Raw genomic sequence first — 15,490 nt, 5'->3', positions numbered from 1 at the left:
TTCCCAAAGTACTAATGTAATGGTTTAGGACAATCATAAGAAAAAGAACAGAATACTGAGCTTAGACTTAAACACCAGTGCCTTTCCCCACCCTTCTTCCAAAAATGATAACTGAATGAACTTTTCCTTAATTTTAGTCACTCCTACACTTCATTTTTCTTGCCTAGTAGAACTAGAAAGAATGTAAGTCTTGATATTCATTTCCTTTAGCTGCCACCTTCATTATCTATTAGGCTACACTTAGATGCAAAACTAGCAATGTAACAAGTTCTGTCTTGAAGATATTTTGCCCTTCCCAGCTGTGTTAAAAGACAGCCATCCTGAGGTGAGCTGTGATGTCCTAATCACTCTCTCCCTCTGAAAGAGGAATATTTCAGTTCCCCTTCAGGCAGTAACTCCACACTACTCACAAAATCAGAAAGATGAACAACCATATCCAAGACCCCTGAAGGGCTACTCAGTACAGGCTTGTGGCAGAAGGTAGGGCACATGCTGGTCCTCCAGGCTTGATCCCAGACCAGAAACAGCAGAAAGTTTTAAACAGAAAGGAGGCATCCTGTAGATCAGGGACAGGACAATGTATGAGGCTGTGTGATGAGCTTAAATATTTGCCTTCTTTCATGAGGCAGAGACCATTGCTACCTGGATGGGACAGGACATAGGTGACAAGACTCATCAAGCACTGACCATGCAAGGCTGTGGGAGGTGTTGACAAGCAGCTCTCAGAGCTGGGGCTGCCCAAAGCCTGCAAGTAGAAACATTTGTAAAGAGAATCTCCAGTTAAAAGCCATTTGGAAGGATGCAGTGTGGCTCATTCAGTACAAAACACGAGCAGAGACTGAGATACAACTAGAAACAGGAAACTATTCATTCAGGAAGGTTGCTGAGACCCAGCAAATTAAACTTTTGTATGTGCTGAAGTACAATTTGCCTGAAGTATATGACAACTTTGAACAGCTATAAGCAAACTCTAAACCTCTTTTATCTCGAACTAATAATTTGAAATGCCTTCAATAACCCACCAGCCAGGTAAGCAAGGAGACTCCAACACAAGAGCTTTATTAGCAATTCATATTTCAGCATTCCTAACTTTTTGCTTATCATCCCTGGAGTTCACTCTCCATGAACGAGACAAGCCTCACGAATTCATGAATAGATACAAAAGACTTATGGTCACCATTAGGATGCATTCGCCTCCACATAGCCACCTTTTAAATGTCACTAATCTTTCTCTCTCACAGGTCTGCTGCACAAAACACCTGATTTACTTTGGAAGCTTAGGAATGCAGAGTCCAATCAAAGCCAGCATATTAAGTGCACATGCTTATATTTTATGAAATTAAAACATTTTTAGTTTCATTTATATTCCATTCTACCCTTGTGACCTTCAGCACTAAGAAAAAGCCCTGCTCTAATCAAGAGGGGTGGAAAATACTGATTTCACTTATGTACTCCTTTCTCCATTTGCTTTCAAGAACTGAGAAGAGGGAAAGAACAAAGATCAAGCTATAAAATCTATTTACTAACACAACTTTTACTGAGGCTATCCCTGTATTTCAGGTGTGAAGGTACTTCTTTTTCTTTCTCTGCTGAATTTGCTTAAGTAATTTTACCTAAACTTTTTTTTTAGAGGGTTATATTCGATGGGTTCAGGATGTCACCAAACTAAAGTACATTAAAAATTAATTAAAAATGTAAAATGAAAGATGTATAATTTTGGAATTAGAAACACTGAATTACTAAGCAGGCAGAGGTGATCTATAAGGAAAAGATGAAACAGCACAAAGGAAATATTTGGCACAGAGAGAACATGAGCAGTGTGCATAATGAAGCAAAGATGCCAAAGGAGGCAACACACAAAGAAAAATGAAAATACAGAAAAAAAGATGGTTGGGTCACAGAATACCCTGAGGGGAAGAGGATCATGAAAAAGCAAACAACCCATATCACTGTGAAAAAATAAGCTAGAAAGAAGGGAAAAAAATAAAGCCTCAGGAAGATCAGAAGAAGAAAATCTAACAGGGTGACAGGAGAGTCTTCCATCAGGCAAGGATGAGCCCATCATTAAATTGAAGGCTAAAAATCAGAGCATTCCAAAAGGATCTGAAAGTTCCATAAAGATACCATAATATTTAATGCAGCTAAACCTGGGAAATGACAGGGAAAGATTATCTTTAACCTCAGTTTCCAACAGCAGCGTCAGGGCAGAAGGGACAGGAGAGAAGCCCCTTAGCCTGCCAGCATAGCCTCAGCCCCTTCTGCTCCCCTCCTTCCCAACCATTGCAGAGGGACAATGCAATGAGGCTGGGGACAGCCTCAACAGCTGGAATTACATCCTTGTAGAACAGGCTATGCTCTGCAAACAGGTTTTCTTAAGTGGTGAAGGGGAAAGGGAAAGGTGGGATGCAAAAGGAAGGCTGTTAGTTTCTCTGTAGTACAGCAGAATAAAAAAAGACTTCCTAAGAAGATCTATTGTCAGAACTGAAAGCTGGTATGCTGCTGTCTCCAGCTAGAGGATAGTGAGGTACGAGAGCTTCTATTTCTTCTTCTTTTGAATTGCAGATTACTGCTTGCATGCTTTCAGCACACAGCCAGAGTCTCAGTGCAACAGGAAAACTGCACCAAGCTATTCTCTCTTTGCTGGGCAGGGATTCTCCTGTCATCTATTATTCACATCACAGCTTGCTGCAGTGATTCCAGGAAGACCTCAAAAGGGCCCTGCCCTGCTGTCAGGATAAAGAAGGGAATATGATTTCCCCATATGAGGGGTTAGGAAACTGGAAAGCCAAACAGTGCCTGCTACCTGTGCACAAACCCTGTGTCTTGCTGTAGCATTATCTGAGGGAGAACAACATTCAGACAAGTGAACCAGGCCAAGATAAGCATTTTGAAATATAACTATGGCATCAGACAGAAAGAATCACATATTTTTTAAGTATTAATCAATGTAGGATAAGAGACAACCTATGTTCTTTCCTACGCTGGTAGGCAGGAATTTAAGCATAAGGCTCCTGTAGACATCCTTCTGTAAAGATGAGACATTAGCAATAAAATGACTTTCTCAGCCTTGTTCTGAAGGAAATGCTGTTGCTGATGCCACTCACCAATCAGTGCTGACAACAGCAGGCTTTAATTGATGTGGTGATGTTGTGATGCTGTCACAGCTGCCCCCTCACCTTCCATTGCTTTTTCTGACCCTTTCCTCCCCAGTTATGGTGTATATCACATGTGACCTTAAAAAAAGGCAGCCAGCATACAGGCTGCATTTGTGTTTTGGATACACTTGAAAGCTCCCAAGGAATCCAGACCCTGTGCTGGAAGGAACAGGCACATTTAAAGGGGAAAAAAAAAGGATACATACTCTTTTGCCTTACTTAGATGTATGTTTCATAACCTGAATGCACCATAATTAACAGCTTAAGTAATTTGCTCAAATAGACAAAAGAAACAGAGCAGGAGCAGAAACTGAATCCAGGCTACTTTGAGTGCTAATTTTGTTTAGGCTTTTCAATCATACTTTGCTCTCCCTAACACTCCCTGCACCCACGTTCCCATTCTGCATTTGGATCAACTCCATTTCCACTGAAGCAAAATTCCCTTTGGCTTTGACAGAGCCCAGCTTTTAAACAGGCATAAATCTCCTTTTCTCTCTCTGTAAAACTTCATGAATGTAAAGATTATTTTAAATGCTGCTTTTGTCTTATTTGGCCTGCAATTTTTCAGGAGGGATAAGGGGGGGGGTCCAGATGAGGAGTGAGCATCTATACCTACTTCTGCAAGGAGGATTTGAGCCCATGAATAAGTGACACTTTTATTAGTAAGTCATAAGAAAGTATAAAGGAATTTGGTGTGCTACATCATGACGTTAGGCATTTCCAATCACTGCAGCCTCTTTCAGTCTTTAAAGACATAACATTCATTGCTCTTATTTACTGCTATTAGTAGCAGAATACTGCCCATGAAAAACTTACACCAAAGAAAAATAGCAAACATGCAAACACACACAGGAGAGACAAGAGTATCACATCACAGCTGTTTTAAGTACGGCTTTGGCTGCTCCTGTGTTCAGGCTTAGAAGCCCTAGAGAGCTCTCATTTCCAACAGACAAGAAAGCAAAGAGCATCCGTTTTGGGAAGAAAAAAAGAGGCAGCAGCATTGGGAAATAAGAGCTCAGCTCCAAGGTTCCCACACCTGAGCTGCCACAGGCTGGGAAGCTCAGCCCTGGGCCATGGTGCAGCCTCAGGTACAAGGTAAATGTGATGCCTTAATTACCCTGCCAAAATAGCCCTGTTGACTTGCAAGGTATGATTGACTGGCTCAGCAAAATAGCATCCAACCTGCCAGTAGCTCCCACACACTCAGCTCCAGCTTTACGGTAGTAAATATTAAGCAGGATCCTGGGGGTTCTCCTGCTTGCTTTAGTAACTTTAAAACAGAGATTGGTTAAAGTCTCATCTGTGGGATACTGGAACCTTATCCCCATTCAGAGTCACCCCAAGCCATCAGCACAACCAGGAGGACAAAGTTCTCCTGGGGTCAACAACCTGGTCTGGGGGTAAAGAGGTTTTTCCTGAGGTAGGTCCATAGTTTGAGCCGATGGACATGCTGCTCAGTTACAGAGGGAAGCCTGTACCTCCTCAGTGGAGGTACCAAAACAATAATCTCCTTCCTGAAAAGTATGATGGGGACTCTTATGGTTGTACTTGAGAAGATTCCGGCAACTCCAAATTTAAATAAATAAATAAATGAAAATCCAAGGCTTTGACAAAAGCTGCTGGAGGAAAACCAGTATCTCACTTCTGGCAAAACCAATGCCTCCTCGCACATACAACAGTTTCATTGAATCAGCAGCAACTGACTCACTGTGCAGGATTTGGTGATATTTGAAGTTAAGAACAGGACATAAAAGTTCACAAGCTGATTAACACAATTACTATCCATTTCATCCTGATTGCTATAGTAGGGACTTCTGATTAAGTCAGTCTGCCCTGCAATTTCCTTGGATTTCCTTCCGTGCTTTGAATACCATGGGGCAAATAACCCCAGCGAAGCACCTTGCTCACAGCCTAGTTATTTTGCTTAGTGTGCAACAGCCTCAGCAATCCCAATTAGCCCATTACAGGAAGCAGTTTAGTTTTGTTCCCTACAAACTACATATTTATTAACATCCGTAAGGTTAACAACATAAAGGATGTGTCCAGTCAGTCCATCCTTAACTGGAAGTTTTCACCATCTTCTTCCATATACCTCATGACTTAGCTGACCATACAGGTTCACTTTAATTAGCAGGAAAGAATTATTGGTTTCAGCTAATTCTCACTTTTCCTGCCTTTTGTCTCCTCAACCCCCAGAGAAGAAATAAAACAAAATCCTCCCCTGTGTACCACCAAATGTCTCCTGGTTTGCAAATCCCCACTACACATACTTCCATAGAATTAAAATAGAACAAAAATAATCAATAATCATATGCCTGCTATCAGATAATAACAAATCACCTCTATTTTATAGACTTCCCTTCACACACAGTTATTTCAGACCCAAGGCTTTGAAGTACAGTTCCCAAATGCCTTTCACTCCCTGAAAATTGAATACTGATCTCTACTCAGTAGTGCAGAAAAGCACACAGATATGAAAAGGTTTTGTAGTGTGACAGGATGTGGTGCTCCCCAACATTTTGTGTGTGAAAGCATCCTGCAGCCATTGTACTTTGAACTGCAACAACTCAAGACAGGGGTAAGAGGAGATGGTGTCCTGACAGTGCCCTGGAGCATCCCTAATAAGAAGGGCAGCATTAGCATAGACAGGCTGTGCTGAGCAGCATGCAGAGGACATTGCTGATGTCCTTGAGCAGCTGATCTTGATTGTGCTCAAAGGACTCCACAAGACCATTGTTCCATGGAGCATAATGGCATTTACTATGACAGCTGAGCAAAAGCTATGCTTTCATAAAGTAATTGTTCACTGCCAGAGGAGTGATCTTACTGGGCTTACCTGCAGTTAAATCCAGACTCATGTGATAAACTCTGTATTTTAGTATTCTTACCCATTTCTCCCCAGTTGAACATTACTGCCTCCAAAGCCATGTTTCAGCTCAAAGCCCAGAAAGCTTCTACAAACTGGAAATTTTAAAGTATAAAGTAAACATATTACAACATAAGTGAATATTGTCTTCTTAGCTATGTGTATCTGGTGCTTTAACCATCTCCCTGCAGCAAATCCTATGGAAGTAATTACTGTTTTATTGTGACCCAGAAAAAGTTAGGTTTAGGAAATGGAGATGCTCCCTCTTCGCTGCATAGAAGGTAGCTGCTTTGTTGGCTTTTTTGATTCCCTGCTCTGTATTATTATCACTTCAAAGCTCCCATCATCCTCCCAGATGCAGGTGCGCGATTCCAAGGTCTTCACAGGCCAGTTGTTTCACTTAACACTAGTTTGAAAGAACAAAATGCCCCCAAGTAGACAAGCTCCTATCAGTAACTGAGGCACCAGATCCATCTATACCATTTCTATTTGAAGCAAAAACCTTGCAGGATTATCTTCCCTATCAGCTTTTCCTTCTACTAGGTAAATCACGTAGTCTATCAAAGCCATTTCTATGATCTCCCTTAACAATACATTTGAAGGCGAAATCAAAGAACTGCTGCTGGTGTTACACATATTACAGTAAGCCCCTGATAGCAGATGTTAAATGTATTTTTGACTGGGAATGTTGTCTCAAGATAAAAACAGGCAGTGTGCAGGAATCAGCAAAAACCCACTTAATTTCACACATGTATAGCCACTGATGTGTGTGCAATGAGATTAGACGATGCCCTTGTTGGCAAACTTATCATAACTTTCTCCAAATAGCAAATCCCTAATTAGTTTATACTGTGGCTTTGCAGAGGGCAAGCATGGCTGGGGAAGAACAAACAGTAGCTGATTTCACAGGGAAACGCTTGCTTAGCTCAGGCTTTGCTATTATGAGAAAGTAAGCTCTGCATAAAAAAGCACTCTGATGGAAAGAGTCACGATTTGTTTCAGCAAGGTTTGCAGAATTATCTAGAAACTTCTCAAGCCCACAGCATCTTAATAAACCAGAGATGAACTACATACATCGTTACTAGCAGCTGTCTCAATCTAGATGCTACACTGTTGAAAAACCTATTGAATTCGGTACTTACTGGTCAGCTTTCAAATCCAGTTGCATGTTTTCTCAAACATGCTCATGTCACAGCTGGAAGAGCAACAGAGAAATAGCTGCACTGTCCTACATCTGAGGAAGCTACGTCAAGGGGCAAAGGAAAAGTTCAGAAAGTAAAGGCTCATTTCTTTGAACACTGTTCAAATTAAAGGGGCAAAAAAAAGCATTTTTCAGTACCTCCCAGATGCCATCAAGCCCAGGGACTGAGCTGAAGACTGATGGGGGCTTCTGATGCATCAAAGTGGTTTGATTAGATTTTTTTAAAAGGAAACACCCTGGAGAAAGGAGATAAAGGTGACGGTCGTTCTGCAGAAAAGGCTGTGAGGTCAGGGGAGCTGTTGGCCATCACAAAACTGGGAGACCACAGCAGGGCCAAAAGCCTCAGTAACCAGCAAGTAGATGAGCAAGATAACCATTGTAAATGAGTGAACTCCTACACAACACACCATGAGTTGCATTAAAACACAGTTTGCTTTTAATGCAGCTAGAAAGGAAAGAGAACGTCAGCTCTGCATATTCATTTTAAGAGTGAATACCATCTTGAATAATTGTTACATTCAACATTATCCTTCAACATCATACAATCAGTCCTAAGAGGCCAGCAGCATAGTGGATAGTTGAAAGTTGTTTATGTCCAAGGATCTGTGTTACCCCCACACTCTACCTAGAGAATCACTTTAAATCACAGTGAAGCACATGGAAAAAAAAGCTGGATCATTTTGTTTACTCAGAGGACAGTATGAAAGGTATCTTTTCCCCCCTCACTATGAGCAGTTTGGTTTCTGTTTGGATGGTTTTATTTACATATATATATAGTGAAAAAGGTGTGATATACCTTTACATAAAGACTTTATATCTCTTTTAGAATAAAGTACCGATTGGATTAAAATTGCCATTCTAATTAAGCTTTAAAATAAATAACTAAACTCAACCTCTGCTTCACTCAGGATCATGAGCAAAACCTTCTTCTGACTCCAGTAAATAGTTTTTTTAGCATTCTGGAAGCAAAGTACCTGCAGCTTTAACTTTAACTCCTTGAGAGGAGCTTACATTTGTCATTTTTGCCCTCCAAAAATAAGGGCAATCTAGAGCAATAATGTGTTCCTGCACCCCCACAGAACTTAAATAAGGGCAAGGCTAGTGATACAAAAAAAAAAGGCAGTATACACACATACATTTTTAATTGTATTTTAAGTACTGTGGTAATAAACCAAGTTCAGCTGTAAGCTACTGGGATATTCTTCACATATTGTCTATACCCACATCTCATATAATGGTTCTCTGGAGTAACTTAACTTTTTCAGTATTATTATTGCAAGTTATATTGCTCAGCACTATGGGAACAGATATGTAAATCAGAAACATAAATGGGCCACTGAGAAGCTGCCAGGTTGAACTAATGAGGGCAATACAGCAATGACACAGCTAAGTTCTGATTTTGTTTGAAGAGCTAATTAAGGCTTCTTAATTACCCCAAGCAGTAAGAGCATTGCCCTCTTGAAAGCTCTGAGTAATCAAGTCAAAGAAATTTTCCAAAGAAGAGTAATAACAGTTTCAATCTTTGATTACATGGAAGAAGCAGCTTCCCTGGCAAGTGCCGCAGCTCAAGAGAAGCACATAGGAAATATCATTTGGCTCCCAAGCACTTGGGGAAGGTGAACAGGGCACTCAGATATATCGAGCATTGGGTTTTTCTAGTCAGAAATAAAAAAAATCAGCTGGAAAACAAAGAGCCCCAATGAGTTTCTGGGAAAATGAGGTACAAAAGAAATTCTCCATACTGGGGGATTTTAAGATTAAAAGGACACAAAGAGGCTCCAGCCCTGCTGAGAGACACTGACAAAGGTTTCATGAACACCATCACATTAGATATGAAAACACTGCAAGCGGAGCATTCAAAACTGTCACGACAGTACAGGAAACTCCACGAGGTGTTTGTATAAACGTGCTGTCTGAAGGAACAATCCTACTGAAGGAATTAAGGTTTATGTCTTGATATGCTTAAGTTAAAGCAGCCAGGTCTGGCCTCTATAGTTGCAGAAGGCAAAGCACCACAAACTCACATCCAAACCATTAAGGCTTAAACACTCATGGTTAGAATCCAAAATCCTTTCTGCCTCCTATGAAGAAGGGAAAAGGCTTTTGAAGTCCTTCAAGAAGGGCCAAAAATATAATAGATACACAGAATGTTTTAAATTTATAACTTCTTAGAAAAAAAAAAAAAAAATTAGCAACATTGTGAGAAACTGCATGTCCACCCATTTGTATTTGTGCCTACAAATCTAAAGCAGATACTACCACACCTGCTTTAGAACAGCTTAAGGTAGATGTACCACATCCTGCTGTAGCATCACCGACTCCTTGTGCTCTCTGCAATACTGTTCACCAAGAACAGAGCCAGGACAAGATCATCAAGCCACAGATCCCAAAGAAAGACTTACCCCAGGTCATGCTGCAGGCTCTGCATGGAGCTGAACAGGGAATCCAGTGCTCCTGTGAAACCACCTTCTTCAGTGCTTCACAAACTGCTCTTCCTCCACAAGAGCTACTCTTTTACTTCATTCCTAACCCTGCTGCCAGCACACATCCTTCACCATTTGCACAGAACACAGTAACATAAGCCAAAAGGCCTCATCACTCTAAAAGAAAATCCTGGGAAGAGACATTTTCTTCCTTAAATCTAAGAAAGTTTTACAGATCAGAAGGTGTCAGAACTAAATATCAGCTCCTAGCCTCAAGCAGAGATAAAACCTTCTCCCCCCGCCTTGATACTCACTGTTAATGATAAGGCTGCCTGCTGCCCTACTCCAGCTTTCCTGAGTTACCAGGCTGATTACCAGGTGGTCTGAGCTGCTCTGAAGTTCAGGGTTGGTGTTTTACTTAGTCCTAAGTATCATTTTGAATGCTCTGGAGAACCTTTTCCATGCAGCTCACTTGCCAGCTCTCTCTGATCCCAACCAGAGGGCTGGTGTAGGAAATTGTCACATTATCATAAGTTGAGATTTTCTAGAAGCAGTTAAGAACATGAAGAGAGGGCATTAGCTAACTAAAGGGCATTTCAGCCTTATTTGACACAGGGCTAAGCTCTAGTACACCAATTCTGGCAGGAAGAGGGTTAAAATAGAAGATGGATCTTGGGAGATACTCCGGAATAACACTTAACAGGCACACACAGAGACCCTTCCCCTGATCTTTAGGAAAAGCCATGCAAAGCCCAGCAGAGCTCTCTGCTGCACCACCAGTGGCTGTGTGAGCACAAGTCCTCACCACAAGACATCTGTGATATCTACTGTGCAGATCTCACATACTTCATCCTGAGACCTTCTCATTTTGGCACGTTATCCCACACCTCTGTCGAAACCTGACTGGCAGCAAGAGAAGTTCCATGCTACTGCTCCTGCTCTGTCACAAACACTGTCACACCCATGCTAAAACTAAGGGCTGGCTGTACCCTACCCAGGTGCTGGAGCAGAGATTGTCACAGTGATTAAGAGAATGAAGAATCCCAGGTCCCGCTGTGGAAAGAAACACACATGTGCTTGTGCTGTAAGCTCAATAGCCACAGCCAGGAACAACTGCTTTTATTTCTGCATACTGCAGCAGACTCCAGAAGGTCTGTTTTAGAGCAAGCCCAGGGTATAAATAAAAGGAGTCAGCTGGCCAGAAGGAATGAAATCCAACATATCCCCTTCTTATCATGTACCTGTATCCACAACAAACAAATGAGTCAATCTGAGCGGAAAGAAACTCAATCAGCAGCGCTGCAACAGTGAGCATGGCTTGCATGTTTTATTGTTCCTGCGGTGTTATCAGTAAAGCCTGGGTGTCCGGTCAGTGCAATGCTCATAATAGTTTTTATCCCCTTGGAAACAAGCTGGTTAGAAGCAGAATTAAATTGCTTTGTGAACAACATTTACCTTTTTTCTTGCCACCAAGCAGATAACCAATTAATGACATTAAAGATTCATTAACAGGGAGGCCTGTGCACTACCTGCCAGACTAACAATCACGTTTGGGGTTACACGTTTTGTCTCGGCATGGCAAATACCTGCAGTTCTGCTTTTGGAAAATGAGAGTGCAGCCAAATTGTGGGAAATGGTTTAAAAAGGAGGAACGAGAGAGGGGAATGGTGGTTTTCAGCTATTATTTGTCAGTTCTTCATTTGCAGGGAAGGGTGCAGAGTGCTCAGTGGCTTTGGGAGCATTTGGCCTAAAATGGAGTGGAAATGTAGTTGGGTGTGTTTGTGTAAGTTGGAAGGAGGGAGAGAAAGTATATATTAGGCATTTCTCATACACACATACCCCACACCTGCTCTTGACAGCTTGTTCCATGTTTCACATCAAATGTATAAATAATGTATATACATTTTACATATAAACTGAGTAACACAAGTCCTGCCAACTCTCCATCTCTATACTCAGACACAAAAGCACAGACACAGACCTAGAAATTCATATGCACAGGGAAACATAGGCACCCACCTAGCATTTAAATCTTTCCCATCCTGAGAAGTTGCAAAACAAACTCTTCTCCCCTGAGGTAAGAAGTCTCTTAATTGCATTTCTTGCCCTGCTTTTCCTTTTACTTTCAGACCAAGCATTTCTTTTCCCCTCAGATATGCATGAAGTGCGGTTTTTTTAGTTGTTATTTTTTTCCTGCTGAAGGATGTTGAGGATATTTTGTTTAATTTCTTGTCAAGCACCAAAGGGACTGCAGACAAACTGAGATCATGCCTCCTGCTTTTGTGACCAAATTTGCTATACTGACTTTACCCAATCTAACAGGTTGCAATGGAAATCTTTCCTATTTCCTCTCTACTTTGACCCAGTCCACACTCGCCCAGAGCACACAAAGTAATCTCTAAACACTTCTTCCCAAGGTGAGGGATACCAGTTTCTGGCTCATGGTTATATTCACTTGCAGCTGCCTGGCAGAGCCACAGCAAACAGTGTGGAGCGGGCACAAGAAGTGATTGGGAAACAAGGAGGGGCACAAGAATTTTGGACAAGATATGAAGGAGCTGAGCAGCACAGCCAAAGGCTCAGTGACTCACAGAGAGTCAGCAGCAAGCGATCCAGAGTCTGGGATCAAACAAAGCCAACTTCATCACCACTGCAGAGGATGCTCCTGTTGCACAAAAGGTCTTGCAGAGACTTACCATCTCCACAACACAACCTATGCATCTTTGACCCTGGCCCCAAATTTCCATTCCTCTTCCCTTTCTCTCACCCATGGTCTTCTTTTGCTCCTGCTCAAGCTTCTGTTGTCCCAGGTTCTGTTTCAAATGTGACTCTCCTACATCTTCATGTATCCTTGCTCTGAAATGCATCACATCTGGTTCCCCACTCTCCATCAACAAGGCCCCGAGGTTGCACCAAACCCCATGTATATGCCACATGTCCAGAGGAGGGACTAGCAATATATTACAATTCTGGTCTGAAAGTAGCTCTGGGAGATGTTCTCATACCTGTTACAGAGTTATGGCCCAGTGCAGGTGCTTTAACAGTGACTCAGACTGACAAGCCTGGACAGAGGTACAGATGATACCTCTGTTGGAGTGAGAGCAATGACCACAGGAGTCAGCAGCAGGTGACCCAGGGGCTGTTTCAATGCTCTCCAGGAACACAAAGAGAGCAAAACAGCAGCTGCCATCATAATTTCCTTTTTCAATTAAAAAAAAAACATGCTTTCAGCCAGCTGCAAGCCAGAAGGCTTGAAACAAAGAGAGTTGGGCTGTATCCCGTGCCTGGCACATTTCAATGCACCTCAAGACGAGACTGTAACAGTCCTCTCTGGCCCTAAAAACCTCTCTGCACACTTGAGGCAGGTGTCTCTGAGTGTAGGAAAGGGGCTTTAGACAGAAGAAGTTGGTTTGGTGAGCTATCTCTAAAGCATCGCAGCTGTGCCTCAACTCCAGCACAGCCACCACCTCTCCCCGCTTTGGTTCTCTGGCCGTGCAACAACAGGAGCCTCACAGACTTTCTGGCCTCTCCCAGTATTCATCAGCTATAAAGCCATAAAGACAGACGATAATTGCTATTAATTATCATCAACTCCATGTTCGTTTCTGAGGCTTCTTTCAGGTTTGATAAGAATCTCCCGCTGCAGAGCTGAATGGTGTGAGGGTCACCCAGGCCAGGGGAGCCTTTATCATTTTCTGCCTCTTCTCCAGGGAGATAATAAGACCCAAGATTTTAGTTTAAGCTTATTAAAGTGCCCAGTTATCTGTTTCAGCATGGATAATTTAATCAGGCAAGTTAAATATTTATGAGGCTGCATTTTATTGTCAACGAAAGATAAAAATGTGATTTAAGTGCTATTCAGAATAAGAATTATAAGGATGATTAAAAAAACATTGGTAATGACACTTGATATTATTATTGTTAGCTCCTAGGATTACTGAACCATCACAGAGGGCTGCAAACAAGAATGGAATGAAACATGTTCCCTATCCCTGTCTGTGCAGATCTTGCAAAGAGATCCAAGGCTCAGCAGATCACTTGGGCATCCAGCCCAAAATTGTATCGTGGGTACTCAGAGGATAAAGCCAGCCCAACAGAGGAAAAATCATTTCAGTCCCTCCTACCATCACTGAAAGACAAGAAAATACAGCATGGGATGCTGGAAAAGAGAGGCTGCACGGACTGTGAGCACAGCTGTGGTTTGCCAGTCACCAGAACTGAAGTGCAGACCTGAAAGGAGAATTCAGCTGTGCTTGTAGCACCCCATACACCTTGCAGAGCAGCCAGCCAAGAAAGGCCATTCGTGCATAGTTTTGAACAAGGAACCAGTTCATTTTCACCCTGGATCAGCAGGAAGGTATATTTAGCACAGGCTTCTCCATTACAAATGGAGCCTGTGCATTTCCCAAGGTGAACAGCTTCACTCTTGGAGGTTTGGAGACTTTGGGGTTTCTGCCAGAAGAGGCCTTGATTCAGCAAGGTGTTTACATACACAGCTAACATCGAGCACATGAAGAATATCCATTGATTTCAAGTTATGATAAAATACATTATTTATCTGAGGTCAAAGCTGCTGAACTGAGTATTTTGCTTGAAGCAGACCCATTAAAAATAACCTTAAAAAATTAAGAAAGTACGTGTGGGGAGAACCCTGCTTCCTACTTCACTGGATTTTAACTTTTACTAATCTTTATGACCATTGACATTTAAACAATTTGAAGGTATATAAACCATGCGTGCAGCACGGCTGTAAGACTGAGTACGCAGAAAGCAATGCAACCTACCAGCTACGTTTGCTCTGCCTCACATAACTTCAACATTTAAAAAACATATTCATTTCCTTTCCTCATGTTCAAATTCTACTGCATCAGTAATATATGAGTGCCAGCTATATGGGTAGGCAGCACAAGATAGATTTTATTTATTAAATATAAATTGGCAGCAAATCTAAACTGATGGAAAAAGCTTTCACTTTGGCTATTTTTTTTTAATATTTGAGCTCTTATTAATGCTACATCAATGCCATGTGTCTTCTAACATATACTTCATGCATTTGGAAGTGAGACTTGAATGGAAGACGGATATTAATATTGATACTATTATTTCTACCTTCCCTACCAATACTGATGACTGTCACTTCACTAGAACAGAGTAGACAATGAAACCATTTACTTTCTTTGCACTGTTTTTCATGAGAAGCAACAATACATACTGCCTACACACCTTGGTCACATCTCGGGTATTATCGCACCTATTTGGTAGCTTTGGTTGGGTTTTGGGGAGGGTGTCTGGTGTTAATTTGTTTGACAAAAGACATTATTAAACACTTAGCACAAAAGGTATTACACCTTTTTTTCTCACCTTTCTGTGTCTCTCAAAAGCAAAAGCAGACACCTCATCCTGCCTGTCACACAGACTGCACCAGGTGTCCTGTGTGTAATTATGCAGTGTTTCTCAGATTGAGCCTGGAGGAACTTTTAATTCTTTGGAGGTGGAAAGGAAAATTCTCTTGTCTTCATGATCAGATAAGGAATCCACTTTCAAGAAGAAGAGAAAAAAAATACCCTTTTTAAAGATTTAAAAGCTTTGACTCATTTTCCAATCAATCATCTTCATTAACAAGTGTCTCTAAAATGCTGCTGCTATAGAAAAATATTTCAACCTGTCAAGCGTTTTCTTTCCTTCCTCCCTCCTGCACCCAATTAAGGCTTCTCCTGCAGTTATTCCACTATCTGCAGAAGGCTGAGCCCTTTTCAGACATACCCTTCCCTGTGGAGAACTGTCATTTACTTGCGACTCTGAGGCACTAAACCACAACAACTCCTGTTTGAGAGCTGCGAAAACC

At 41.7% G+C, this 15,490-nt stretch overlaps 1 long non-coding RNA gene across 1 annotated transcript in view; it reads right to left on the bottom strand.

Annotated features, from left to right (window-relative positions):
- Positions 1 to 10,124, bottom strand: part of LOC134170194 (uncharacterized) — a 91,212-nt gene extending 81,088 nt beyond the window's left edge. Inside the window, exon 1 of the long non-coding RNA XR_009967149.1 lies at positions 9,625 to 10,124. This is a non-coding gene — a long non-coding RNA (uncharacterized LOC134170194). The remainder of the gene's footprint in view (positions 1 to 9,624) is intronic.
- Positions 10,125 to 15,490: the final 5,366 nt, after the last annotated feature.

The sequence above is a fragment of the Pezoporus occidentalis genome, unplaced genomic scaffold (genome assembly GCF_034315485.1).
Source record: "Pezoporus occidentalis ecotype Australia unplaced genomic scaffold, CSIRO_AGI_Poc_V1 ctg11, whole genome shotgun sequence".
In the NCBI taxonomy this organism is placed as follows: Eukaryota; Metazoa; Chordata; class Aves; order Psittaciformes; family Psittacidae; genus Pezoporus; species Pezoporus occidentalis.
This window is presented reverse-complemented; position numbering and strand designations above follow the sequence as displayed.